This window comes from Coptis chinensis, chromosome 8 (assembly GCF_015680905.1).
Source record: "Coptis chinensis isolate HL-2020 chromosome 8, ASM1568090v1, whole genome shotgun sequence".
Lineage (NCBI taxonomy): Eukaryota > Viridiplantae > Streptophyta > Magnoliopsida > Ranunculales > Ranunculaceae > Coptis > Coptis chinensis.
In genome coordinates this window covers 53,297,828-53,324,418 of record NC_141463.1, presented here as the reverse complement: position 1 = coordinate 53,324,418, position 26,591 = coordinate 53,297,828, and positions in this window count along the sequence as shown.

Sequence of the window (26,591 nt, the reverse complement as noted above, 5' to 3'; positions counted from 1 at the left end):
AGTATAATTGTTAAGGGGTTAAAACTATAGTTTTGGACTCTTATCAAACCACCCCCAAATAGCATTTTGCTTGTCCTCAAGCAAATATGAGAAATTAGCATAAGTGACCAAAAATGGAGTTCTAATTAATCTCGTTTCGCCGAGTGCGATTGCATTGACCATATACAACAAGGCCTTAAACCACTAGAAATTCCCTAGTGGATGAGTTATAGCATCATGAGAGTTTTCTAGTGAAGGTACTCACAAACTTTATCTATACTATAACGACTAAGAAATAAAACTATTGTTTCCTTATTTATGCTCCCAATTATCTATATATCTCACTAGCAATGAATAAAGAATAATCAAGTTGAAACCTAAGCTAATATATGCATAATAATCAATTATCTACGAATAAACATATATACAATGAGTAATACTATGAAACGCACTAGCAGGTCCGTTTCTGAAAACTCGAAATAGCATCTTTAAGTAGGTCCTCACATAAATGTCAAGACAAAATCCACTCTGATTTTTCCGCTCAAGTTTCGCTACTCCAGTGTGCAGTGGGCACACTTTACCTTACAATCTCAATGTGACACAAGGAAGCCAGAGTTGATCAAACACATCTGCCACTTACTATCACACTAACCTATTCCTAATTGAGCTAGAGGTCTTTATTAGGTGTTGTAGGGATTAGGAGATGGTTTAAGAAGGAAGGAAATAGATATTCAAAAAGGAAAAGTTTGAGATAATAGAGTGTTCATATTATGTAACTAGAGAAAACCTTATTCTTTACTTTTGCTTCTACACTTTGGTTCCATCCTTAGCCATATTTTTCTTTTTCTTTGGCTTTTGACTCCTTTGATTCTATTTTTGGAGTTCTAGCTCTTTGTTTTCTTTTATATATATATATATATATATATTTTATTTGGATGGAAACTTTCTTTTCTTATTTGAAGCGACTAACAAATTCTTGATTTCAAAGGTCTTTCTCTTTTCTATTCTTCATTTCTATTCTCAGACTCATTCTACAATGGGTAGGTTGGATTTTTTTATTTTTTATTTTTTATTTATTTTTTATTTATTTATTTTGTTTTGTTTTTGTGATAGGGTAAAGGATTTGCGGTTTATGAAATGCTAAAGAAATGCTCAGCGGGGCGACTAGCAGAAAATAATTCATATGTTTGAATTTCTGGTTATATTGATCTAAAAAAGGCCTAAATTCTCGCTTAGGATATGGTATAGTGATCAAGCAAGTAGACGTGTGATTTCTCTGTCCGGATTTTACTTTTTCCTTGTGTCATTTCTCTAATGTTTCACTCATATAAGGCTTTAGGCTATATTCTCACAGGATTTGTAGAATAAGTACTCTAGCCTAGATTTCATAAACTTACTGCCAACAATCATAGATACTCATGTAACATATTTATAGAGAGATGCAAGGATTATTACCTACATATTAACCTGAGTTTCTAAAAATTATTCTAATGCAAAAGCTATGTGAGACTTCTAGATTATTTAGAGCATAGAGAAAGAAAACAATACTAATATTCCTAAGTGTATAGCATAAACTTTTTTTTATATATTTTTAAAATTTTTGAATTTTTACTAGAAAACAAGTGCATACTGTATATATCTATATCCTACCAGATGCCTTAATTACACGTGTTTCTATGCCCTCCCCCCAAACAGGAAATACCATTGAAATGCGTGAAATTCTGGGACATCTACAAAACAAGGTGAAAACATACTAATATAGAAAGAAGAACAGATGCAACTCTATATGAGTTCCACTCGTTATAGGGTTAACAAGAAGCAAATTGCTTGGGACATATACAGACACTAACTGAAACTAAAAAGTTACCTTAACTCCCATTTAAACGTCATCCTCCTCATCCTCTTTTATAAAGAAATGAGGTTCCTTCACATCCTGCCATGCCATGGTAATTTGCCAGGCTTCACGCCACTTATCGTCTACTATAGCTAACCTGTCAAGCGCCACTTGGTCGGATACAACCTGATGAGGTTGTATCCTCCACCCTTGCCAAGTCATTGTACAGAACGATCGAATAATACAATTGGTGGGTCTCACAATGTCGACCCCAACCCAATCCGTGAAACGGGCACAAAAAATAGGGAAGAAACATAGTATAATGTGGCAAATTAAAACCGGTATAAGAAGGTATTTATGCCTCTTGCTATGGGCTCGAGCTAAACTAGACATTAGGGTCTGGGGAATATCATAAAGTGTATGCCCCCAGCTAAAGCAAAGAAAATATCACAAGTTTCGTCATTCACAGAAGAATAACGCCATTCCCCTCTAATGTTTAGCATGATCCAAAACATAACAGTGCCCACGTTCACAGACAGGCTACCCAGGGCGACGTTATAATCCCCTTTGTGCTCTATCCTAAAGATTCCTCCCCCATAATGCTCATGCAAATCGTCATAGTAAGTCCAAATAGGCCCATGAGTCTTGTATTTTAGCGGGCATAGCAAGTCCAAGAACAAAGGCTAGCAAGAACCTTGAAATTTCCATCGGTTCATCTCCGATGGTGATGGAGAGCACTTGTTCTCCATCTGATCTTTCAAAGAACTTACAATTATCATAAAAATAAGATGTAAGTGCGGGAGAATAAAGTTCATCAGGACTTACCAATAGTAGCTCCCAACCTGCTAGAATGATCACTTCGCGAAACCACGCACCATAGGTGTCACTTTGGAACAAGTCTTCAAAAGACAATTCCGGTATGATACGAGGGGGTGCCATCACCAATCTCCTCGCTGGAACAGCCGCAAACGATTCTAGAACAACCCACAAAAAATTGGAATTTTTTGTGCCCACGGGTGTTAGGGCTTGGGGTGTGCTCAACCTATGCCTGGGTAGGGTGCGCGGTTCGCCTTGGTGAATTTCGAGTTCCAGGCGCGCTCATTTGTAGTCTTGGTAGGGCACAGGTCGTGCTTAGGATGAAAATTGGAATTCTAGTGTTTTGGGCGCGGGTTTCGATCAAGTTTGGGCTTGGTAGGGCGCGGGTCGCGCTTTGAAGAAATTTTGATTGACAGTGCCTAGGGCGCAGGTGCGCTCTGAGGTGCTGAAATGCGGAAGTGAGAAGGAAAAAGAAGGAAATTTGGGAGTGAAAGGTGAGAGATGAATGTGAGAGATGTGAGTTTTGTGTGGAGAATGAATGAAGTTTAAGTTTATATAGGTTTGAGTTTCCAAAACGAATCGCTAAGTTTCCAAAACGTTTTATGTCAATTGCCGGAAACAGAAATTTCCAAAACCGGAAACAGAAACTACCCATATTCTTGATTCTAATACAACCCTAGTATCTCTTAGACTGAATTTAGAATAGTAACCTCTAAACTCTTATAGATTTCATCCTACCACAACATCTAATCCTAGGAATGCCAATATCGGCAATATTCTCAACCATCACTCCAAAACAACTTCTAAAATGGAGGATCATATAACAAATCATGCTAGAGTAAATAATACCACCCCCAAACAATTCGGGAAGGTGGGATTAACAATAAAATCAAATCACAATTTGAAAAAACCAAATTATATTAAAATTGAAATTCAAACAACATTTAACTACCAAATTCAAATTTAACTACGGGATTCAAAATTAACATCCGAACTAAATAAAACAAATACAAAAACAACATCAACGCATAATATCCCTAAAGAACGCACTACTGGTAGTGGATGACAAATGGGAAGGAGATGACTCGAGCTCGATGGGCGGGCCATCCATCCGCCCTTCGGCAACGACGTGCGCCGAGGCACTCTCCTCAGAAGAAGAACCCCCCTGGGGTGGGAAGCGTTGACGCATATCTTCACGGAACTTTTGTTGAGCTTCCATCTCGACCTTCATCTCCTCCCAACGCTCATCCTCGCGTTGGGCACGAGTCTCGAAGTTATGATGCATGGTAGCCTACCGAGTCCGGAGATCTTCGCAAATAGTACTGAGGGAACGTATGCCACAATGAAGCACCGACATGCGTTATGCATCCGACCTACACCTCTCCAAGGCATCGGCATCAAGACATGCCATGTCCTCCTCATCCTCCGAGTCATCCTCTTCAACTACCATCTCTTCAGGCAACCTCCACGTCTTTTGGATACACTCCATATAAATAGTAGGATTTCTGTGCTCTTTCAGCCAAATCCTATCAGATGTCAGAGTCGCTCTCAAGGTCATCATGATCTTCGTTATCAAAACAGGGAGAGGTGCAATACTCTTCCCGACTCCTCTAATTATAGTAATCAAAAACTCGAGAATACAGAATTCATACTTCTGCTCCAGGAGTATCCATAGAACGTGAAGGCAGTTCAGACTGATGTCACTGACCTTCTCCTTTCTGATGACATTCCTACCAATCCACTGAGCTACAACCAGCTGGTTGGTTCACAGAGACAACTGGCGAACACAATGCGAGCTCGCATTGTAGTTCCCTTCCAAAATAGTCGCATTCATCAAAGGCTCGATCCCAGTAAATTGGGATTCATGTAATGTGGCATCGAGATGGCGTCTAGGCGGAATGCCTAAAATCTCAGCCAACAACCCAGTAGATACTTCTCTTCTCCTCCCGGCCACCTTAACAAAAATTCTATTTCCATCCAACTCCCTCGTCCTATAAAATTGTCGGACCAAATCTTAGTTGTAAAAATCATCTATCGAGTACCACAACCTACTCCAATCTCTCCTAACCATCTCGTCACCGTAAAACGACGCGACGTGGTCGGCCATAAATGCTTGCTCCGGCAAAATCCTCCGTCTCTGTGCCATTGGAAGTCTTGAACTGATTTGAGGGTTTGTATATGGTGTAGGAAACAATGTGACAACCTCACTAAAAAAAACGATGGTGGTGGCGCGCCAGTTCCAATTTTTTTTTTTTGAATTTTTCGAACTTTTTTAATGTTTTGGTGGTGGAAATTGGTGGAGATGATGGTGGGAATGGTTTGGAGAAGATTTGGGGTGGGCTTGTATTGTGGGCGTGGGTATTTGTATTTTTTTTTTTTAAATTTGGTTAGGGTTTTGAATTTGGTAATGGTAGAATTAGAAAGAGGAAGACAAAGAATGTGATGCTCCTCTGATTGGGTCAAGGTTTGGACCATTGGAAAGCTCTTTTCGAGTCAGTCGTTTTGACATAAGGTAAGCCCAATTCCGAGGCCTGAGTCCAAAGATACGGTTTTCAGAAGTTCTGCTGACTTCTGTGTGCTGTTTCTGCCCGCGTTGACTGACCGGGCTTTACAAAGGATTTTTCTCCTTGAATCTTGGCCTTTAATCACAAAACTTCTTAGCAACCAACCCTTGCTCCTTTATCTCGCCAAAGTGGCATATTTCTACACATAATTGACTTCAATGCCTGAAATACATAAAAGCACGTAATCAGTATTAACTCTTATTTATTACTCACATAATTGGTTTAAAAGTATTATTGTTAAGGGGTTAAAACTACAGTTTTAGGCTCTTATCAACATCCTTTGTGTCATCACTCAATAACCATTCAGATGAGACTTTTAGCTAGATTCTCACAGGATATGGAACTTAACTGTTCTAACCTTGGTCTCAGAAACTCACTGCTATATACAATCAAATACTGATGCATGCCCATTCATGAAAAGATGCATAACATATTGTATGTATATTAGTCTAAGTTCGAAGAACAAATCTTTACTCTATTGCTATCTTGAGACTTCTAAACCATTTATTCATCATAGTAAAAGGAAAACAAGACTTTTAATACTAAATAGAAAAATATTTTTGGTCTTTTCAAAATATTTTAAGAAAGAAAGAAATATAGAAATATACTTAATATATATAATATAAGAATTGCTATAAATAAATGCCTAGTCTTAGCAAAATATTACTATACCACCCCCAAACAGAAATATGCTTTGTCTTCAAAATATGAAGAAAAGGAAAGAGATTACCATAAGAACATGAGCAAAAATGGCAGTAACCTGTACTATGTTCTTCGTGATGGGAATATACCACCCCCAAACAAGTTTAGAGCATGGTTTGATAGATATAGAACAAGATGTACATGGGTTAACTATACTAGGGGTATACGTAATTATTCTTACTATGAAAATTTTCAATTTTTGTATTTATTTTTGAAAAACATATATAATGCAGAAATGTTGGCATGATGTGTATGTAGTAGCTTTTACTCATATACCAAACACTAAACATGCATACATGATTATTATTATATTAACAAGGCAAGAAATAAAAAGTGCGAAATGTAAAGCATGTAAACAACTATCTATACAGACACATGGAATGTGTGTGTGTGTGGTTTTTTTTATTTATTTTTTTGTATTTTTGTTTTTTTTTGGAGAGATTGTTTTTCTCAATCTAAATTTATCCCTAACCATATAGAGGGTTTTCTACGAGAGAATAAAATCATATGTTTATCCAGTATCATTTTGGTTACTCTGGGATATAAGATCTTAAATTTTTATCCTCAAGTACGTAGAGATGTTTTAAAGATAAGTCGTACAAAAATAGTGATTTCTAAGCTATGTTTGAAAACAAACCACAACAAGTGATCTTAAGCAACTTTAGTGTTGGCTATTTTTTAGCCCAATCCAGTCAGACTGTGGCTTCAGTTATGTGTGTTGGAGGATTTACTTTGCAAGACGTAAGATGTCTTATACGAATATCATGGTGATATGGGAGACCCATTGTAACATATAACTAATCGCCAAACCGCCCTTAGAAGAATGGAGATTACGTACTTCTAACGATTGGTCTATGTGGAATCCATTGCCCGTGTTTTTAGAAAATCATATAATTATTGTTGTATTGAGAATCCTCTATTATAAGCACGGAGAAAAACAAACATTTATAAAAAGGTGAGAGAAGGGTTTTTCTTTTTAGCTTTTTGGGTTTTTGTTCCTAAATTACTTAAAACAATAACAGAAAAAGAGAAAACTACTAAGAAAAATCACTACGAGGAGAATGATCGACCTAATAGAAGGAAAAGATTTCTAAATTTAGGTGACTAAAATTGCGAATCATCCCATGGTTTGGCCACCCTAGATCTTCCACCTCTTGTTTTGCAAGTAGGCAAATCTAGCGAAGAGGACTAGCACTATTTCTAGATAATCTAGTCTATCCTCTCCTACCCTCTAGTTAGCCCTTGTTAAATCCATTCCAACTAGATTGTAAGACGAAACTCAAAACAACTAGAAATCACCCACAAAAGGAAAAAATATTCAAAATAAAAAGGCTCAAGTTGCCAGCCATCCCATGGTTTGGCATGCCTACATAAGATGAAGCATGCTAAGCAACCATGAAAAGCAACCATAAGTCACCTTCACTTAATCACCATCTCACCTCTACTTTGTTTCACATCTCTTCTTTTTAGAGGAAAGACTACTCAAGCATCAAAAGTGAAGATAGAAAGAAAAATGCTTATGTAAAAACAGAAAATAGGGAAATGAAAATAAAGACAGGAATTGTAAATGACAGGAATAGAAAAGCTATTCTAAAAAGAAGTGTAAAATAAAGAAAAAGAAAATTGTATACTTGCTCTATAGGGGTGCACTACTCAAACTACGAGTAAAAGTGCTAACAAGGAATATATAAGTATACGTGGACTCAAGGCTCCGGCACTTATAACCAACCACACACTCCAAGTGGAGTGGTCTGGTTACCTTTTCTGATGTATTCCATAGAAATAGATGTAAGGGAATGAATGGATTGGAAATACATCACGGAACAGAGGATTTAATCCTCATAGATAGGATCATCAAGAATGGTTTCTTCTACATCTGTAGACTGTAACTCATGATAGTGTTTTAGGCGCTTGTTTAGGATTAGGAACTGCTTGTCCTGGGAACACACCTTTCTGGGCTTTCTCTTGAGTTAGGTGGCTTAGAGATTGTTGTATGGACACTAAGATTTGAGATTGTTGATACATCAAAGATAGCATCATCTTAGATGTTTTGTCTAATGGGACATTAGTAGGTTAGGCAACTGGAACTAGGTCTCTTTGGTTGTTATTGGTGGATTTTGGTAGTTATGATTAAAGTTGGATAGAACCATCATTCTATTCTGATTATTGTAGGTACCTTGTCCTTGTCTGAACTGATTGACTGTATTTTGTGGTTTGACATGATTTGTGAACCCTCCGGTGGTTGGGTTTGTGAATTAGTATTCCATTGAAAATTTATGTGTTGCCTCTATGGTGCATTTGGTACATTGAAGGCACAAACTTCTTCAGGTTGAAGTGATGCTATGTTGTTGAGCAAGGGACAATGGGTAGATAAGTGATTTAGATCGAGACAAAAAGTGCATGGTGATATATCGATGTTCATGACTAGTTGGGAAGTATGGTATTTTTGTTTGGTTGTAAGGGCATCTATCTTTCTTGTGAGGGTTTCGATTAGTGTTTTCATCTCTGGATCAGATTTTACCTCAAAGATATCATTGGCTTTAAAAGTATTGGGCTGGGATGTTCTAGAATTGTTTGTGTCGCCCCAATGAGTACTCTTTTCTACTTGGTCTTCAAGAAAGGTTAGAGCTTCTGTAATACCTTTATCTAAAATGTTTTCATTACTCATGATATCCAGCGTGACTTTGTGTTCTTGGAGAAGACATTTGAAAAAACATTGGACAAGAGTAGATTTTTCTAGTTTATGGTGAGGACACGAATGGAGCAGGTCAAAGAATCTATCCCATGCTTCGGAGAATGTCTTACTCATACTCTGTTTGAAGAACTGTATCTTGCTTACTATCTCATCTATTTTCTTTGGTAGAAAGTACTTCTTCATGAAGGAGAACATTACATTTTCCCATGTATCAAAAGAATTAGGCTTCTGCGATAGAAGCTATGCATGGCTCTTGCCAACTAGAGTGAAGGGAAACACTCTTAGTTTAACTTGAACATCAGAAATCCCCGGATGATTAAAAGTATTTCATACCTCATGTATCCAGCGTAGGTGTTCGTACGGTAACTTATGTTCAAAACCGTGAAAGACGGGTAAGAGATTGAACACACTTGGTGGGGTGCGGAAATTGCTATTGAGTTATGTGAGTCGTATACAAGATGGAGGGCCATCTTGTAACGGTGTGTAGAAACTAGAGAGAGCCTCTTTAGCTTGAACTACTTCATCTGCCATCCTAGTAGTTGGGGGATGAGAAATAAGAGTATGTCAAGATCGATGTGCTCTCCTACTTGGCTAAGTTTTAAACGCGCTAAGCTTTATATAGCCTGAGTGTAGTCTCATACACGATTGTGAGACTATTTAGAATCTACTTATATGCACACACAAATGTATTAGATGCTCAAACATCAAAATTCGTTTGTAGCTTTGAAGTTTTTGGAAAGTTTGCATGTAATGTCTGTAGATTAGATACTATGCCCTGTTTGAATTTAGCAGTGAGCGCGAAACTAGGATTTGGGAACTTCACCCGTCAAGGGAGAAGATCGTTACTTTACCTGATGGTGTGCCACCAAGAATCTCACCCATGGTATTTCTGAGGGAGGGGAGTCAGGAAGTTGGTTGGTCCACTGGAATCTGGTAGTTCACTACTATCTTTGTTCGTGCTAGATGTTTGTCCTGATGGACGTGACTAGATTGACTCTACTTGATTGATTTTATCTTTTTAGTTTGGTCTATGTGACAAACAGTTCACGCAATGTCCGTTCTAAAGTGGGGTTTAATCCCACTTTTTGTTCTTTTAGGGCTCGGGTTTAGCCTTAGCGTTAATGTAAAGACGAGACTGAAATGTAAATCACTTATCATCCAAGCATGCTTATTAACACATAAGTATCCTCTTACATTTTGTAGCGAGGATGTTTAGAAATTACCGCCCAAGGTGGGCATACACGACCCTTGGGGTGAAGGTGATGTGGTGGGGTTGACGAAGTGTTTGGTGTCTTGCGTGTCAACCCACCATTCGAGCTTTTCCTTATGGTTACAAGTTTAATCTATCTAAAACCCACAAGTCGGGTCTAAATGTGGCAAAGCCAATAAGATACAATTGGTTGCCTTTGTGGGCCTAAAACAAAGTTGTTTTCGTGGGCTTAAAACTATGAAAATGGTAAACATGAAAATTTAACTACGTTTAGCTAATTAACTAATGATTAATTAAATAAAATATGTAAAAACTTGGAAAGTGTTCATCAAAGATTGGAATTTCAACACCCAAATTGGGTTAAGATGCGCGAGCGTGATGTTATACTATTCGCCTCGTACATCCAACCGGTCCAAGTTGGTTGAATCCTCAACTCTTGGTAAGTAAACTTAAACCAAGAGACTAAACTTTCAAACTTAAACTATTTTTTATTTATCCTAATTAATTTTTTTTTTTGTATTTTGACTTAACTATATGATATTATCTTATTCTAATCATGCATAAACAACAATTAATAGAAAATAAAACCTAAACATGCTACTAAACTAATTTTAATGTTTAACTTTACTGATGGATTACTAATTTATTCTAATTAATAAACATTTTTAATTGTTACATTCATTTTTTAATTGAATTTTTTGTTTTTAAAACTCAAAACTTTGCAAATCTATCTACTTTTTATCTACTCATAGTTGAATTAAAAAGACTACGGGGAATTAAAGGTGACTTACACACGAAGATTTTGAGCCAACGGAATCTTTGTTGGAAAAATTTGAGGTGCGGCGTGGGTAAACAAGTTGCGGACGCGTGGCACACACAGGTACAGGTGAACGATGTGTGGGTGCGTGTCTGACAGGTGCGCATGGGTGATAGGCATGGTGCGGGTGAATTTGCTCCGTTTGCGCTCGTTTTTCTCCAGTAGTCTCCAGCGATTTGTCTCGTGTTATTCTCGGGCTCCATTTTCTCAAAAGTGTACTGCAAATATGTGGAAAAAAAACATCAGTAACAAAATAAAGGGAAAAAACTTTAAAAAATTTGAAAATAAGATTGAGAAAAAGAGTTCAATGAGTGATTTTTTTCTCTATCTTCCTCTTTCCATTTGGATCTGTGATGGCGCCACCATTTGATATGTAGAGAAAGTGGGATTGGGTTTTGTTGTTCATATTAAATCCTTTGTTTGGAGGAATGGTTTGATGGTTTGAAAAATCTCTTTCTAAACTCTCTAAACTTTTTTACTTTTGTTCTTGAAGTTTTAATGGTGGAAACACTAGTTCTTTACCTAGAATGAGCTTACATCTTGACTAAACTATTGATTAGATTGCAAAACATGTATGGAAATGGTTTTTATGGATATCTTGCTCACAAAGTAATACTCATTTGAACTTGTCAAATGAGTATGACTAGTGTTTTTGGGATTGAATCAAAGATTAGAGAAGTAATGAAAACTTGTATTAAAGAGAAAATTGAAAACTAGTATTGAAGATAATAAGAACTTGATTTAATCACTAAAACTTGAAGAACATAAAAATGGAAAACAAGTAAATAACAAATTACACTATTAATTTAAAATATATTATCTACTCTTAATGACCAAAGATTAGCTCTAGGGTAAGGTTCTTTCTCTACTAGTTTAGTTTATATAGGACACCAATTATATATTTGCCCTTTCTTCTAGAAACAATCTTTTAGCTTTGTGGGCTTTTAATTCTTGATTTTGGCTTTAAGTACTTGAGTCCATAATTTTTAGCTTTGAGTCCTTGAGTCTTCAGCTTTTAGTCCTGAGTCCTTGAGAGTTGACTTTGACTTTTCGGCACTTTTGCTCCTAAGCTGGAATAATCTTCCCAAGCAGCGTCAATAGCAATCCTTTTTACGCTAAAATGCACGTATTAAGAATATACGTCCTAAATGACATGTATCCTGCAAAACATAGCAAAAGCTATAAGTTCTCTATTCATTAAGCATAAAAAGGGTATAATTGAAGTATTGTAAAGGTAATAAAATGCACATTTGGAGACTGATCACCTCCCCAGTTATTGCTTTTCTTGGATTGATTATCTAAGAAGTTATAAGCATTTGTGGCTCCTTTACTTAAGAAATTACCTCCGTTCATGATGTCTAAAGTCTCCTTATGGTGTTGGGATAGGCCTTTAAAAAATTCACGAATTAGTGTGTCTTTACCAAGATTATGATGGGGACATTCTACTAGAAGATCAGTGAAATGATTCCAAGCCTTAGAAAAATATTCTTGAGGCTTTTGGCGAAAGACGTGAATATTTTGAAGCATTTTGTCAGTCTTCTGTGGTGGGTAGAATTGTTCCATAAATAATTTAACTAGTTTTTCCCAATCTGGCGACAAAGTTCGGCTTTTGTGCTGTTAGCCAAGTAGCCACTTTGTTAGCTAGGGTGAAAAGAAACACCCTAAGCTTAATTTGTTCAGGTCTTACGTTAGGATGATGAAATGTAGTAAGAACTTGTTGTATCCTACGTAAGTGTTAATAAGGCTTCTCATGGTCTAAGCCATGGAAAACTGGTAGCAAATTACACTAGGTGAAAACATGTATGATTTTTTTGACTCCTGGCCCGGATAGGAATTGACTGGTACTAATAGTCAAGAATATATTTGACGGGCTTTTTATTAAATTGATGGTCCATAACCGTCAAACAAAAAATTGATGGTCCACGCTCGTAAAGAAAATTTTCCCCGAAATCCCAGTCGAAGCGCGAATACCTTCCCCCCAAAATTTTCGCTCTTTTCCAATTTTCTCTCTTTCGGTTTGTATTTCGTTAAAACTCAAAACCAAAAACTCACCGTCATATATAATCTCCTTCCATACCTCACAAGCAGCAGCTACTTCAAGACTCCATTTGCAAGCCTCGCGGATAATTTCATTACCTTGTTCCGCCAAAGCTAACAATTTCATCTCTACAACAACTTCAAACAACTTTCGCCAAAGCTAACAAATTCAGCAAGCTTCAATTTCACCGGTTTGTTTCTTTTATTTACAAAAGATGTTACTTTTTCTTTAATTAGTATATTGGGATGATGCATCTTTCTCATGAAATCAGTTTTCAAGTTTGTGTTATACCCTTTGAAAGTCATAATCCGCCCATTCTCTAAAACTGACAGGACTCTTCTAATTTACATCTAACAATGGTAAAATATATAACTATAATATGAAATTCATATTCTGAACTGTTAGGTGTGACACAGTAAAGTTTTATTTTTGGATTCAAAGAATAGAAAACCATATATTTTTCCATGTACTGTAACACCAACGATATGATTGTGAAATAACAATCTAAGTACAGTACGAAATTGATGAACTTATTATGTGACACAATGCACGACCGTACGACATGTTTAAATAAAGTTATATGCTACAAATAAATATATATTCTCAGTCTGAATAGAGGGGAAAAACAAAATAAATTAATATATAGGTGTTGGCTGGAATGGCATTAACTTAATTGGTTAATTGCCGATGCAGTAGGATATTGAAAAACAATGTCATCGGTAGTTGGCGATGATTGCGCCAACACTGCTGTCAAAATAACGTATGCAAAAATACACAGAAAGAAATAAAACTAGGCATTATGAAGTTGAACCTAATACGTGCATGCACAATATCAAGAAACAAAGTAACACAAGCTAAGAAAGAAACATAATGAATATATAAGAAACTTACTAGTGGCATTGCTATTGGTGGACGAATTATAAGGAGGAATACCAAACATCATTGTGGCTTGTTAATTCAATAAGGGAGAGATTGATGGAGAAGATATGTTCTACTACTCTAGTTATCAAGTTATCTAGGTATCATAACCCTTGTTTTTTTTCCCATTCTTGTAATAGGTTGCGTCAAAACTTTACCTTTTTAAGTTGGTCGTTTTGCATATACACTACTACAGCTAGTTTTGATCGAATTTTAGTTAGTTTACATCTCCTAAAGGTTTATGTTTTTTTTTCTTTGTTTAAAAAGACTTATTTGTTTTAAGAAATGAAACACATATCATTATCGTTGTTATTGATATGTTATTGTTACTGCGAATTAATATTGTATAACGTTGTGACTTTTTATTGCTTTATCAAAAAAATTGAGTAAATTATTGTTGTTAAAATTGTGAGTTTTCACCATTCGTTTCACTGAGTAATGGAAGTTTTCATCCTTTAATTGGATGCACTTCTTGGTGAAGATGTTGGTTTGTCGTGTTGAGGGTGTTGTCCATCAATTCTAACATTTTTTTTTATAAACTATGTTTTGTTCAACATGGTGAGGGTGTTGGTTTGCCGAAAGTGTTATTCGTGTGGTGATTGTCTAATGTAGGGGCAGAACTACGAATTTAGAGTGAGGGGGGTGCTGCCATAAACATAGTAAAAAAAATTAGTTGCATATCGACTCATGAAATTTTTTATTATATGGCTTTCACTACCACAAGTTTAATTTAATTAGTATGTTCTTGGTGATGTAATATTACTCATTTGTGTGTGTGTGCTGCAAGTCGTATTAGTTAGTTAGTATGACACTTTATTTGATATGCAAGTGGCATTTGTACTATTTTTTTTTTTTGGTAAAAGATGTCTACGAAAGTGCCAAGCAAGGCATGGATGAAGGCACCGACGTTATCTACGAAATACATTGAAGGTGCTCGTTCATTCATTAAATTTACCCAAAATAGTTTGGGGAAAAAAATTGACTGGTACTGTTGTCCTTGTGCTGACTGCGGTAACCAAGAGAAGAGATTAGCTGAAGATATTTTTTACCATTTGATTCGTAAGGGTATAACAAGCTCTTACACATCATGGGTTCAACATGGAGATCGTTCTTCTAGAAAAAATGTCAATGCTAGTGTTGCTTATACCTCAACTTGTGTCGGTAATGAAGAGATGCTTCCAAGAATGGTGGAGATGGTGAACGATACATTTGGGCATAGTCAACCTAATGACTTGGATGCATGTATGGATGAGGTAGATGAGAATCAAGATGAAGATGATGCTCCTGATGGTGATATTTTGCTAGATGATATTCAAATCAATATACATGAGGATGTTCGGTACAAAAAATTGATGGAAGATGCATTACAACCTTTGTATCCTTCATGTGAAGGTGAACATTCAAAGTTGTCAGCGACAATTGAGCTATTGGGGATGAAGTCTAGACATCGGTGGTCCAATAATAGTTTCACACAGTTACTGGGATTCTTAAAGAGGATTCTGCCAGATAAGAGTACATTGGCTATTAAAACGGATAGTGCTAAAAGTATGATAAAGGCATTGTGTATGAAGTGTGAGGTTATCCATGCATGTCTAAATGATTATATTTTATACTGGGGGAAGGAAAATGAAAATAGAGTTAGTTGTCCTACATGTGGTGCGAGCTGATGGAAGCCAGCTGATGAATCCAAGCCAAGGGCTAAACCTTTGCCAATGAAGAAGCTAAGATATTTTCCTTTAACAGAAAGGTTGCAGAAGATGTATAGTGTGTCGTGGCTTGCTGAGAATATGACATGGCATGCAAAATCAGTTCCAAACCAAAGTCATATGCGGCACCCAGTAGATTCTTCTTGTTGGAAGTCTGTTAATTATTGGTGGAGCGATTTCGCTAGTAAGCTACGTAATGTTCGATTAGGACTTGCAACAGATGGATTTAATCCATTTGGTAACAATAATAGCATTCATAGTTGTTGGCATGTAATGATCGTCCTGTACAATCTTCCTCCATCCTTGTGCATGAGCAAAGAGTTTGTAATTTTAACACTATTGATTCCAAGTAATCCAGGAGATGAAATTGATGTTTATTTGCAACCGCTTATTGAAGAACTCAGAAACTTGTGGTCCAAGGGGGCTGAAACTTATGATTCTTGCAGTAAGAAGACTTTCAACATGAGAGCAATTTTATTGTGGACTATTCACGATCTTCCAAAGATATGGTCATGTGTTTCGTGATAGAACAGCCAGGAAGGTACGCTTGCCGGTTGTAGTGAAGGGATAGAAATTTAAATGGTTAACAAATGGGAAGAAATTTTCTTACATGGGGTGTAGGAAATTTCTGAAAAACAAAAACCATCCTTTCAGAACACAGAAATCCCAATTTAATAGGAAGGAAGGACATGGAGAGCATCCTCGTTGTTTGGTTGGTTCAGTAGTGAAGCAGAAAATGAGCAAAATTCCTTATGTATACGGTAAGGTGAATGGTAAAAAGAGGAAGAGGGGTTCAAACGAAGTTAAGTTGACTGGTTGGTTGAAGGATTCTATCTTCTTTAAACTGGATTACTAGGAGGTATTTATTACCCTTTCTTTTCAATGTTCTATGTAATAGCACTGTAATTTATTGTTGACCACATCCATAAACTTCTTCTTGCTGCCACCATATCCTTAAACTTCTTCCTGTTTTTAGGCTTTTTCTTGTTGCCGGTACCATCCTTAGACTTCTTGCTGCCACTAAAAAAAGAAAATATCACGTTCCCTTTGGATTTTCTGGTAGTGCCTCCATATCCATTTCCTTATTGTTGGCATCACCCATTGGCGGTTGATCAGACTTGTAGGTATTTAGGGTAGCAATGCCAAGTCTCTGTCTTTAGGCCTCACCCTTCTTGTTTCCGTATTATGCTCTTTTGATATTAAAGTAAATGGTTGCAGCAAGACTAGTTGACCAGTTTTTTATCTCAAGCATGTCCTGCTACTAGTTACTAGTATTGTAATTATATTTTGCATATACTAATACTCTTCTCACATTTACTACAGCATCTTCCTATTCCACATAATGTAGACGTGATGCACGTTGAAAAAAATGTTGCAGATAATCTCTTCTCTTTAATCATGAACACTAGTAAGTCGAAGGATGGTATGGCAGCACGTAAAGATCTGAAGGCTATGAAGATCAAAAAGAAGTTGTGGCCTATGAAAATTAATGGGAGGTTATCGTATGCTAAGGCTCCTTATTGTCTTTCCCGTTTAGAGAGGTCTTTGATTTGTAGAACTTTGCACCAATTGAAGGTTCCAATCGGATATAGTGCAAATTGGAAACATAATGTGAACTAGGATGATTTTCAATTGAAGAGTCTAAAGTCACATGATTATCACATCCTGTTACAGCACCTATTGCCGGTGTTGTTGATGCATGCGTTCAAGAAACTAAGCCGTTGCGTGCAGCTATTCGACAATTTTCTTTGTTCTTTAATGTCTTGTGTTCGAAGGTTATTTGTCGTGCTGAACTTGAAAAAATGGGACAGCGTGTTGTGGAGTCACTACGTGTGTTTGAAAAGTATTTCCCGCCATCTTTTTTTGTGTCCATGACACACCTTGTTTTGCATTTGGCGGAAAAGGCTCAAATTTGTGAACCAGTTAGATATCATTGGATGTATCCATTTGAGAGGTAAGTGTTACTTCTGAAACTAATTATGTTATTCATTAGTTTTTTGTGTATATTTATATTAATTAATTACACACCACAGGATGATGAAAACATACAAATCGTATGTAGGGAACCCAAAATTTCCATAAGGGTGTATTACTGAACAATACCTTATGGATGAAGCAATGAAATACTACATGGAATATATCCCATCAAGCAAAAGAGAAATACATAAGCAAGAAAAAAAGGCTGCCTTGGATGATAAAACTGAGTGTGGCTACCCTATTGATAAAAAGGAGAAGGACTACTTGCTTCCGAAGTTTGCAATACCAAAAAAGCAAAAATGGGTTTTGAGAAAGTCAAGTAAAAATGTTGAGTGGGAAAGGTAAAATTAAATACCGCTTATGTTCGGTTTCATTTTATTATGTCTCTACATTTTTAATAATAAATGTACATTATTTACAATTACAGGAAGTACGAGACATACTTCCAAAGCTTCAAATCTAGGGGTAAAAGTCGTAGGGTCATTGCATCATCAGAGAAGGAGATGGAGTATATTCCTTGGCTAAGGAAACGACTTGAGAAAGAAAAAGAGTCTAAATTCAAGATGCTTGCTGATGGGCTATCCTTTATTGCAAAGTCATATAATTCCTACTTAATAAATGGATATGTTTTTTTGTATGATGATGATTCGTGGTTTAACTCAACAACCCAAAATAGTGGTGTCTCAATGAAGGCTTTTACTAATTTCAGAGCAAGTGCGAAAGACAAAAATTTAGTGGAAGATGAAGCCACTTATTATGGAATCATAATAAGTAGTGTTCTTTTGTGATTGGGTGCGTATTGAAGATAAAAGAAATGGATGCGTTGTTGATCCAGATACAAATCTGGTATATTTTAATTTGAGAAGGTGCCAAAGAAATACGAATGAGGATGATGAACCATTCATTCTTGCTTCTGAAGCCGCTCAAGTTTTCTATTGCAAGGATCTTAGTAGAGATAATTGCCATGTCGTCTTGCATGCTCCTAAGAGATTGAACCATGATGTGGATGTTTATGAAGACCCCTTAGTCTTTGAAGCAATGGCAAACTCAGATGGTTTAGCATCTGCTTTAATGGGTGATATTGATGGTGTTGAAGTTTAGTGGATAGTAAAGCGAAATCAGATTAGTGCACACAATTGTAACTCTTTTTTGGCATGTGTCTGCTGATTTGGATATTGCATTTTTTTTTTTTTTTGTGTCTGCTGATTTGGTGTGACACTTATATATTGCATTTTATTTCTATTTTGCGTAATTCGAGCTTTTTGAATATATCTAATCTTGAATGGTATGATGTTCTTGTTTGAAATCAGTTTGCGTTTGGTGAATTCATTACTTACATTATGTCTAGAATTTGGTGAACTCATTATTTAGATTTGAATCAGTTATGTCGCAAACTGGATCTGATCAACCTAGTGACTATCAACTTGACTCTGAACCTAGTGACTCTGAAGAAATCGAGGAACAACATACAGGTGACTTTATGATATTGATTTTTTTTCATAAATGTTTAGTTGTTATTGCTTTTGCTTTGTTGTGTAATCTAATATATCAAAATCTTTAGGTCCAAAGAAGCAAGTTCGGTTCAATTATAATGGGCTACCTATTGGTCCTGGTTCTACTCAATTTGTCACCTTTATAGGCAAAATAGCTAGAATGTATTGTGCACCTACTTACGCTAACTGGCCTATTGTGCCAGAAGATATCAAGAAACACGTTTTTAAGAGAGTAACAGTAAGTACATTATACTCTTATTTTATTTTTATTTTTTTCCCCTCTAAGTACATTTCTAAACACATTCTTCTTTGTGTTGAATGCATCTACTACCAAGGAATCAGTTTATACTATAATTTCCTTGCTGCCATGTCTCAATGCCATGCCCATACCATGTGCAACTGCTCGCAGATCAACTGACAAGCCATTGTTGGCTGCTATAACCTCACCTGTGTCATTGTGTAGTGTTGCAGTCCATCCCCCCACTGATCCTTGTAACGTCCCATTAGTGTTTAGATTTTGAACCTCTGTTTCTCTCTTTTCCCACTTACTGACCTTTATTTCCTTCTGCTTAGACTGATCCTCTAATTTCCAAGTTTCTCTAAACTGTTTTGCTACAGGCCTTTGATCCATTGTGATGTTCATTGCCCAGTACATGGATCCATTCCATATATACCAGTCGTGGGCCATCTTGTGTACTCCCTTTGACCATTGTATCAGTACCCATCCAGTGTACCTTCCCCTTACTCTGCTATACTTCCTTTTGCTTGACATCTACATCAGTGCTTTTATTTGTGGTTTTTTGTATCCAGACTTTGGTCTCACTGTCACTCTCCACCTTACCCATTGCCTCTTGTAATTCTAACTGTCAGTTCACTGTTGAAAATTTGAAGTGTTGGTTTTAGCATTTAGTCTTAGCAATTTGTAATATCACGCACCTGAAAATTCTAAGTGTTTCTATATGTTTTTGCCTAATTTCAAGAGTTTAGTCCTCTCTTTTGTTAACAAGTTTTAAGGTATTTTATCTTTTCTTGTTTTATATTGAAGGATGTTTATGATCTTTCACCTACTCGCTGAGTTGGTGTTTTGCTAAAGGCCAACATATCTTGGAAAAATTGGAAACACAGACTTCGCAAGGTTTATGATCGATATTCAACCAATTCTGAGCGTATGGAAAACATACCAAAACGTACAAAAAAAAGAAGATTGGGAAAGCTTTATAGAAATTTGCTCGACTGATGAAGAGAAAATTAAGCGAGAAAAGGGCAAATTATCTAGGGAGCACATGAAGTTACCACACACATTTGGTAAACTTGGATGTGCTAGAATCGAAGAGGAACTGGTATTTTCTATTGTTACTAACAACTTATGGATTTACCAGAATATTGATATATGCTTCAGAGTTTGTTTTCTTTTTGGATTAAGGAAAGCCTAGATGGTAGTACGGTCACAAGAACGCATGTGTTTGTGGCCACACATACAAGTAAGGACGGATCATGTCCTTTTCTTGAATTGAGACCAAGTTTGGTAATTGGAATTCTTATTCTTTTATTGTTCTTTAACTTTAGCTCTTAATTTCATGGTGGAAAAATTTGTGTGTATATGACTATAAATTTTGTTTCTAGGATGAAATCAAGCGGCTTGTGAGCCTTGACCCCTACTTGGGAGAGAAAGATTTGGATAATGATCCTGTGGCAAAGGTATATATATTTTGATAATGGTTATGTTAGAGCAGGCATCTATCTAGTATACTCTGAAACTTTTCAGTGGATGTATGTGTTAAATGTCGTCCTTTGTTGAATGTAATCATTTTGTCTTATGGTTAAGTCATTGGTCGTGATGGCAAGGGTCGCGTTCGAGGACTAGGAACTGGTGTTACAAAGACTGTTGTACATGCCTCCACTCCTTACATCAAAATTGTTGAAGAAGAAAAGAGAAAACGTGAAAGTACAGATGAAAATGTCAAACTAGTGATGCAACGTCTTGATGAAGAGACGAGGGCACGTAAAATTCTTGGTGAAAAGTTAGAGGGTTATACACCAAAGTTCGAAAATACTTCTCCATAGGTAATGAAAGATGACTTAGTGCAACATTTCTTTATATATGTAGTAATATATGTCATGCTATATACCCTACACGATTTTAGTATAGAGTCAGCAAAGCTGATCTCAACACTACTATTTGTTTCTTCTATTGTTTATATTATGTCTCGTATTGAAGAAGAAATAATACTATTATATGTTTGGAGTTTGGACTATCGATTAGGTTTTATTGTTTAGAAAATGGAAATAGACTATTTGTTGGGTGCACACATGAATAATACATTGTGCTATGTGGTAGTTCTTGCTGAATTAGTTATGCTCAGTCATGTTTTGACATCCTTCAAGTTCCTTTAACTTGTAGGTCTATTATATATCGCCAAATTTAGTTAGTACTAGTTGTTTTGTGTGGAGGTATTAGTCATAAATCATTAGTGATATGGCTGTGATCCGATTCTTTGGAACAAACTTATCAATGGTCTATCTTGAATCCAAACTTATCAATGTTTATATCTATGGCCTGCAACTAGGTGCTTTCCCAAGCCCCGACATCTATCCTCCATTCTTTAGCGACTTCGTTTATCATGTAAGGTATTGAGTGCAATACCTTTGGAAATGTGGGCAGTAGTGCGTACACGATTCCACATAGTTGGAACTGTTACTGCTAGTTTTTGAAAACCTAGCGTTGTTAGTATAAAAGCAGTAAATATCATCGTGAATTGCCCACTCAGATCTAGTTGTACCATTTGGTTGTGATTGGACGGGAACTTCTACAGTTGTAGGGTCTTCAGTTTCTATGACAGTATTCAGTATGGTTTCATTTTCAGCTTTCGTTTGCGGGCGATCTTCAGGCGTAATTATCAACTACTCTCCCTGAATGAAGGTCAGTGACTACCTGTAGGTCCCCTAGGGTTATTACCATTACACTTAATAATGTTTATTTTGAAGGCAGTGTTTGTTGACTTAGGATTAGGCACTGCTTGACCTGGAAACACACCTGTTTGGTTATTATTTTAGTTAGGAGACATGTCAATAACCTTTTGGCACAAAGACCACGTCATTTGCATTGTTTGTTGCATCATTTTAGAGTTTTGATCATGCTGATCTTTTATTAAGTAGGAGTTTTGTTGCAATAATTTTTTTTTTTTTTCCAACAAGGTCACTACTACTTCGTCTGTAGATGGTTGAACTGGAATTAAGGCTTGTTGAGCATTCATGTCTTGATGTTGATAGTTCTGGGTCCTGGGTACTAAACCTCTGTTCTTGTCACCTAAGTTTCCTTGTCCTTGAGGTTGAGTTAACTGGTTGAAGTTTGATGGTTGTGGTGATGGTTGTGCATAGACAAGAGGACAATAGAAGTCGGAATGCTCAAGACTAAAATAGACATTACAACGAGTAGAGTTAATGTTCATGACTGGAGTGGGTTGTTGTTGAACAGAGAGGACATCCACCTTTTTGGTGAGGGCATCGGTAAGAGTTTTAAGCTCGAGATCAGGTTTAACCTCAAAAGAAGAAGGAGTGGAGTGGGAAGAGTCGTTACCTCCCCAATTGTTGTTCCTTTTAGATTGATCTTCTAAGAATTTATAAGCCGCCAAGGCTCCTTTACTAAGAAAACTACCCCCAGTCATGATATCTAAAGCCTCCTTATGATGATGTAAAAGCCCCTTGAAGAAGGCACGAACAAACGTGTCTTTTGCAAGATTATAATGTGGGCATTCAATGAGAAGATCAGTGAAGCGATTCCAGGCCTCTGAAAAGGATTCATGAGGATTCTAGCGGAAGAAATGAATCTTTTGAAACATTTCATTTGTCTTCAGTGGTAGGTAAAACTGTTCCATGAACAATTGAACAAGATTAGCCCATGAGTCCACAAAGTTTGGCATTTGGGCAGTTAACTAAGACGTCGCCTTGTCGGCTAGGTTGAATGGAAACACCCTAAGTTTAACTTGATTCAGACTTATGCTAGGATGGTGGAATGTAGTGAGAACTTGTTCTATCCTACGCATGTATTGATAAGGCTTCTCATGGTCTAAACCATGGAAAACCGGTAACAAGTTAAATATATTCGGGGGAATTCGAAAATCCCCTACTAGGTCTACAAAAACGATGCACGACTTAGGGCCATCGTTTAGTGCTTTATAAAAATCAGAAAGAGGAGTCTGTACTTCTTTAGCTATTGATACAGGTGTAGTGTGTGAAATTATAGATAGGCGTGTGGTAATGTGTCTACAAAAAACAAGCCTGATTATAATAGAATTAAACTCCTCAGACAGAAGAAAGAGGAGTGGAAGAAGGAGAACCTGAATGCCTCTTTGCTATGCTTATGAATAACGTCTTTAATACGAACCGACTTGTCCTGTGGATGCTTGGAATACTGAATAAACAATAAATTCCAACAAAAACAAGAACCGTTAGCTAACCTGGTTAAATTCGAAGCTTTTCTGGAAAGGCGAGTCTCTCAGTATTGTTTCAAGTTTTTTTCCAATAACAAAGGGCGTCTTGGCTTCGAGAAATAGAGTAAACAAGGGCATTTGGCGCATTCAATCTTGTGTCGAAAAAATTTCGTGTCGACTTCCATTAGTAAAAATCCTGTATTTTCAAGAAAAAACACACACGATCAGATTCGAACCAAAGGGTGGGTGGGTAGAGAATGGGGTATTGCCTCTTCGATTCAAGCAATTGAATTCTTGTCTTGAACGAGCTTAAGATGGCAGTGGCGCCATTTGATAATCGTAAAAATTGATACTTAATTATCCATAGAAGAACACAAACAACTAATGATCAACTACCTTATCAATATTATTCCTACTCTTAATTCATTATGCAATATAGAAAGTCAGGATTTGTTCCACTCTTAATCGTTAAGAGCTTAGAATTCTACTAGAAATTAAGGTGAGAACAATGAGAGTAGTGTTGTGATTTATTTAAACTAAAACTAATTATAAATTAAACTAATTTAAACTAATCAATTAAAAGGTGAATTTAATGAATAGGAAGAACATAGAGGAAGGATTAATCCATCTATGTGAAGCTATGATTATTCTAACTAGTTTATCATGTTTTAATTTTAACCTTTATTAATCTACACAAGGTAAAACAACAAAAGTCACAATTTTTATTGATCCCTAACCAATCCTAGCAATCTCTGTACTAAGATATGATTAGTATAAGAGAAATTCTCCTCCACAAAGCTCTTTGTGGAGTTTCCTTTCTCTAGTTCAACTTCTATAATCTCTATCTTTAGACAACTATAGAACTTGAACTTAAAGCACATAAGACAATAAGAAAACTAATGAAGAACAATCATAACCCTTACATAAACTTCATAAAACTCCTCTAATGGAGTTTTTATCCTAGTTTCATTAGGTTCATTAACAAAAAACAATAATAAGAAGACATAATTAAATTAAACTAAACTTATATTAATAAAACTAATGGTGTAATGGAGTTTGAGGCAAGAATATTAAACTCTAATTACTCTAAACTAATAAGGGAGGAAGCAAATATATTCTAACTAATAGGAGACAGAGAGAGTTTGGGGTTTTAGTGTTTTTATTCTCTTATATCACGATACAAAATCGTGCATGGGTTGTCAGGCTAGGTTATGAACCCATAAATCAAGTCCATAGCCCAATTGGTTGAATCCAAGACTTCTAATTATGGTCGTAATACTATAGCGCACATGTTCACCAACTTATACTGCTCTTATCGAGTCAAGGCCTAGACCATTGGAAAGGTCTTTCTAAGACGGTCATTTTGATATAAAATGGGCTCAAATCGAAAGCCTGAGTCCAAAGATATGGCCTTTTGAAATTCTGTTGACTTTTCTTTAGCTCTCTAATCCGGTTTGACTTTCACTTAACAGTTTTGACTTGTGCTTTTTAATGGCTTTTTCTCCATGAAACTTGGGGTTTCTTCATGGAACTTCCCTATCAATCACTTTAGCTCCTTTTAGCGCCTAATTAGTAACGAATTGATATTTATTCAACTCCAAAGCCTGAAATATTCAGAAGCACGTAATTAGTGATAAACCTATATTATTAATAACATAATTGGCTACATAGAAATACTATTAAAGGGTTTAAACTACAATTTTGGGCTCTTATTAGTAGTATCGAAATCAAAGATTTTGTTTTCAAATAAGTACATATAGAAAGTACCAATTGATACTATTTGTATGTTATGGTAGTATCAAAATTGAAAATTAGACTCCATAAGATAAAATATTCTAAGTACCAATTGATACTATTTTTTTTTTATAGGCAAGCAGGGTTATTTAGAGGTCCCCTCCTTTTCATTATAAAAAGAGCTTAGTACATTCTTTGATAGACTGTTCCTATAGAATCCTCATATACAATCTTTTTAACATCCTCTGCAAAGGAACTGGGAACAATTTCTACAAACCTATGACTAGGTACATTTTTTGTAAGTGCATTTGCAAGTCTATTTGTCTCTATATACATGAATAATAGAGAAGAACTCTAGTCTATCAATCACTCTTCTAATGTTCCCAATGATCTTGTTAGCCTCCCATGGATGGTGCCCTCCATTCCTTAAGAAAGAAATGGCATTACTCGGATCTGCTTGTGCTTGTATCCTTTTCACATTGTACCTTTCTGCTAGATTAAGGCCTTGTTGAACTCTTTGCAATCCAATCATTGCAATTAATGTGAAGCTTGACTTTCCTTGAGCTGCTGCTACCACTACTCCTTCACTATCTCTTATGGCTGCTACCCAACCTCCCACTAGACCTTGTAATGTGCCATCTGTGTTAAGTGTGTTATTCCCTTGATCTGCTTTAACATAGTTGCATTGAATACTTCTACTTGTACTCACCCTAACTTGAACTAACCATCTCTCCATGAAGTTTTGCCTTGCTAGTCCTTCATCCATCTTGATGTCAAGTGAGTTCATTTTGACCTTCAAATCATGAATGATCTGATTTGCAACCTGCCTTCCTATTTTGTATTGGTTCTTAAAGATTCTTGCATTTCTTTGCTGCCACACATGATAAAAGAAAGCATTAGTCACCAAACGGATTGCATCTTGCCTACATCCTTTGCCTTTGGACTTGTTAATAATCCAATGCAATTCATCCTCCCATGTAGCTGCTCTCCTCTTATAAAAGCCTTCAAATAATAAGATAGTATTCCAAATATATTGGGAATACACGCAAGAAAAGAACAAGTACTTCTTTATTTCCACATCCCTCCAACATAATACACATAAATCAGATTGTATCACCTTCCATTCCTTGACTTTTTTAAAGGTTTTCATTAAGAACCAACCACCTTATAAAAGAGTGTCTAGGGATTCTATTAGTGAACCAACAGATCCTATGTCAATCCCTTACTTGCTTTTTCTTCCTCAAGCTTTGGTATATATATCTTTAAGCTAAAACTCCCCATGTAAATAATCATACCATATAATCAAGTCTTCACCTCCCCTAATTTGAACTTCCTCTTCAATCTCAATGGCAATGTTAGGGAAATGAGTCCTAGTGTGTTGAGGAATACTCCACCTTCCATTTGAAATAAACTACCCCACCTTTACATTGATGTTAGTTGTAGAGTCATAAAGCAAAGCTTGTGGAAAATAAGCTTTCAATATACCTCTCGGGTGCCAAGGATCCAACCAAAACATAGTGGATTGTCCATCACTAATCTAATGATGAGCAATAAGCTATGCATTCACTCTTCCTTCCAAAATGCTCCTCCAACTCCATGATGCATCATTAAGAATGCTAAGTTCAGATTGTCTACTCCAACTCTATGATGCATCATTCTTAATGATGTTCCTTCCTCT